This window comes from Pseudophryne corroboree, chromosome 5 (genome assembly GCF_028390025.1).
Source record: "Pseudophryne corroboree isolate aPseCor3 chromosome 5, aPseCor3.hap2, whole genome shotgun sequence".
In the NCBI taxonomy this organism is placed as follows: Eukaryota; Metazoa; Chordata; class Amphibia; order Anura; family Myobatrachidae; genus Pseudophryne; species Pseudophryne corroboree.
The window spans coordinates 500827800-500832403 of record NC_086448.1 but is presented as its reverse complement, the minus strand read 5'-3'; the positions used below and the strand labels follow the sequence as shown (position 1 = coordinate 500832403).

Here is a 4604-nt window from a genome sequence, read left to right as displayed (position 1 = left end):
TGCAAGGAGACTATGTGTACATTGTGTACTATTTGGATTAAATATGTAATGTATTTTGATAGCCTTCCATGCGTTCACAAACTCTACCGTAAATACTCATACCACACGCTAATGAGCAGGACCGCGGGAGCGACCATACGTAAATTGCGAATATGCGCACGCACAGCAGAGCAAGTACGCGCATGGAGGCCATCTGTGTGTAGTTTGTACATGATGTGTGTACTGCAATATTTTTCAACTTTGACAGTCCACTCTTTGGCAGTCACCAATAACTGCCACTATCTAATCAATAAAAACAGAAAAATATCTACACAATATCTACAGAAGCTTGGAGTTGTCAGAGGAGAGTTGTAGGTGGGAAATATATGACCTAGGGGGATACTAAAAGTATGCATGTATGAATCCATGACTAGACAGAGGGCGATCGGGCACCAGTCAAATTGATACAGTATTGATACGAGAGAACCAAAATCGGACAAATAGACACTCCAAAATTGGATAGAAAAGAAAAAAACTACTGTTATTACTTAAATAAATGGCGTTGTCCTAGTTGGTGGTGCGCCCAGAGCCAGAGAGTACATGTACTGAAAAAAGGGAGAGAAAGAAGGCTCTTGTGTGGGTGTACTCTTTAGAAAGGAAGGAAAATTCCTATGACATATGAAAAGAAATACTTAAAACATAATTTTTAATGTTGACGTTTAAAACGAGATTACCCATATAACTGATCCATATGAAATAAGGATATAATAATTAAAGATTTAAAATGTTCTGGTCTGTTTAATCACAATGTGTGATTGGAATGGTTGTAGACATTTGATAGTCTTACCCCCATTTCCCCTGACCAGTACAGAATATCTGTATTGATGGGACCGAGGAGTGGTCATAAAGGATTATTTGATAAGTACGTCCCAATAGGGCTACTTAAATTCAAGAATTAATGGTCACCAGCATTCAAAAGGACCTGACTTTCTGACGTAAGCCACAATGATTGGTCGTAAGCCTCAAATATGAAAGAATATAATAGAAGTAAGAATTAGTGGTGATACTGCTTTTGGCGTCGCAACTCACATAGAAAGGGAAATAATCCCTGCTCTACAACACCAGGTATTCGCAGGAAGTCTCCTCTCCCGGTACTAACCCGGCCCAACGCTGTTTGGCTTCCAAGATCGGACGAGATCGGGCATTGGCAGCGTGGTATGATAGTAGAGAATTTATATGATAGTACACCAATGAGAGTGCACCTATATACGAAATAAGATAAAGAGAAAAAGAGTGGAGACAGTTTGAAAAGCCAAGGAAAGAGATGAATAAGTAAAGTGAAAAATATGTGGATCTGCTTTCTACGTTAGGCACGGCTCATCAGATCCCACGTCTGTGGTATTGTGCTCCGTGGATCGCAGATGAGAGTCCACGGAAAAATAGTAAAGCATGAACAGGAGGTACAAAATCTATGATTTTGGTTAAATTGTCTGACAAAAAGACAGCACAAAAACCGGTAAGAAATTGCATTAGAGATCAGATAGATAATACATTAATTGTCTGTGTCACCAGAGAAATCAGCCCTGAACAGTAAGCGCTGGTATTAGCACATAGGGGGAAAGAAAAAATTACTTTCCAAAATATGAATCCATAGCATGTTACTCAGGCTGGGCAAGCAATGCAATCATGGTATTTAAGCATCAATTTGAGGAATCTCATTGATGATCATAATACACCCTGAACTGAGTGTGGAAATTAATTTAAGTTTGGAAAATCAGGTGTAGTAAATCCCACAGACTAAACCAGAAAAACAATGGTATTATCAGTAACAAAAAAAAAGCACTGAGGATCACAGTGAATGAAAAATCATATAGCAGTATACTGGCCTCTGCTGGTGAAAACTCAGCCAAACAGTGTAAGGTATCTACCAAGTACTTAATAGCAAATAAAAAAAATGGAAAAATTATATATGTGTGTGTACAGCTTCTGTTAGCAAATAGAGCTTATGGCAACAATCTGTATGTATACTACACGGGTCTACTAGGATATATGGTGAAATACAGAATATTATTAAACACACATATAATGTTGCTGTCTGTGTATATTGTACACAGAACAGCAGTGGGCTTACGATCACCAGGATTGAAAAAATCAGAGTGGGCAGGTTAGGGCATCGTCAGGTACCAATGCAGGAGCCAAGAGTTCACTCCATATGCGGTCCCCCCCGTGGAAGACGCGTTTGGCCCTGGCGGGCTTGTTCACTTCCGGGTTCGGAGGGGTGGGTGGGGAACGGGGTTTTAAGGCAGGTATTGTGTGAGTACTGACCAATTATCAGATGATGCGGGCGCGGTGGGCCGGAGCTAACAGCTGCCGCTACGGAGCGCCGGTCAGCTGTGATTGTGAAGGAGCGTGACGGGGATTAGGAGGCGGAGAGTGTGAGGCTTAAGACGCCATGTTGCTGGCTGGAGGTTCAAACACGTATGTGTGTTTAATAATATTCTGTATTTCACCATATATCCTAGTAGACCCGTGTAGTATACATACACATTGTTGCCATAAGCTCTATTTGCTAACAGAAGCTGTACACACACATATATAATTTTTCCATTTTTTTGATTTGCTATTAAGTACTTGGTAGATACCTTACACTGTTTGGCTGAGTTTTCACCAGCAGAGGCCAGTATACTGCTATATGATTTTTCATTCACTGTGATCCTCAGTGCTATTTTTTGTTACTGATAATACCATTGTTTTTCTGGTTTAGTCTGTGGGATTTACTACACCTGATTTTCCAAACTTAAATTCATTTCCACACTCAGTTCAGGGTGTATTATGATCATCAATGAGATTCCTCAAATTGATGCTTAAATACCATGATTGCATTGCTTGCCCAGCCTGAGTAACATGCTATGGATTCATATTTTGGAAAGTAATTTTTTCTTTCCCCCTATGTGCTAATACCAGCGCTTACTGTTCAGGGCTGATTTCTCTGGTGACACAGACAATTAATGTATTATCTATCTGATCTCTAACGCAATTTCTTACCGGTTTTTGTGCTGTCTTTTTGTCAGACAATTTAACCAAAATCATAGATTTTGTACCTCCTGTTCATGCTTTACTATTTTTCTGTGGACTCTCATCTGCGATCCACGGAGCACAATACCACAGACGTGGGATCTGATGAGCCGTGCCTAACGTAGAAAGCAGATCCACATATTTTTCACTTTACTTATTCATCTCTTTCCTTGGCTTTTTAAAACTGTCTCCACTCTTTTTCTCTTACTCTTATTTCGTATATAGGTGCACTCTCATTGGTGTACTATCATATAAATTCTCTACTATCATACCACGCTGCCAATGCCCGATCTCGTCCGATCTTGGAAGCCAAACAGCGTTGGGCCGGGTTAGTACCGGGAGAGGAGACTTCCTGCGAATACCTGGTGTTGTAGAGCAGGGATTATTTCCCTTTCTATGTGAGTTGCGACGCCAACAGCAGTATCACCACTAATTCTTACTTCTATTATATTCTTTCATATTTGAGGCTTACGACCAATCATTGTGGCTTACGTCAGAAAGTCAGGTCCTTTTGAATGCTGGTGACCATTAATTCTTGAATTTAAGTAGCCCTATTGGGACGTACTTATCAAATAATCCTTTATGACCACTCCTCGGTCCCATCAATACAGATATTCTGTACTGGTCAGGGGAAATGGGGGTAAGACGATCAAACGTCTACAACCATTCCAATCACACATTGTGATTAAACAGACCAGAACATTTTAAATCTTTAATTATTATATCCTTATTTCATATGTATCAGTTATATGGGTAATCTCGTTTTAAACGTCAACATTAAAAATTATGTATGAATCCATGTCTGAGGGGCATGTATCATCGTGCCGTATATGTTCTACATAAGCTTCGAGGTATTGCGAAGTATACATTAAATCCTTCTCATCCCGTATTAAGGGTCTGTAAATTAGAGATGAGCGGGTTCGGTTCCTCGGAATCCGAACCCCCCCGAACTTCAGCCTTTTTACACGGGTCCGAGGCAGACTCGAATCTTCCCGCCTTGCTCGGCTAACCCGAGCGCGCCCGAACGTCATCATCCCGCTGTCGGATTCTCGCGAGGCTCGGATTCTATCGCGAAACTCGGATTCTATATAAGGAGCCGCGCGTCGCCGCCATTTTCACACGTGCATTGAGATTGATAGGGAGAGGACGTGGCTGGCGTCCTCTCCGTTTAGATAGAGAGTGAGACACTTGATTTAGTAATTTAATTTTAGTAATTTTGGGGAGCATTAGGAGTACTCAGAGAGTGCAGAGTTTTGCTGATAGTTATACTAGTGACCACCAGTTTTATTTATTATTTAAAATCCGTTCTCTGCCTGAAAAAAAACGATACACAGTCACATACCATATCTGTGCTCAGCCTCAGTGTGCTGCATGATAATATCATCTATGTATATCTGACTGTGCTGAGTGCTCACTGCTCACACAGCTTAATTGTGGGGGAGACTGGGGACGGGGAGCAGTTATAGCAGGAGTACATAACAGTGCACACTTTTGCTGCCAGTGTGACTGACCAGTGACCACCAGTATATAAATACTGGCTGCTTTTGCAT

The 4604-nt window shown here is 41.0% G+C and overlaps 2 pseudogenes; one reads left to right on the top strand and one right to left on the bottom strand.

The window, feature by feature from the left end:
• Positions 1-1089: 1089 nt before the first annotated feature.
• LOC134930713 (5S ribosomal RNA) lies at positions 1090-1208 on the bottom strand (annotated as a pseudogene).
• A 2104-nt stretch (positions 1209-3312) lies between these two features.
• LOC134930711 (5S ribosomal RNA) lies at positions 3313-3431 on the top strand (annotated as a pseudogene).
• Positions 3432-4604: the final 1173 nt, after the last annotated feature.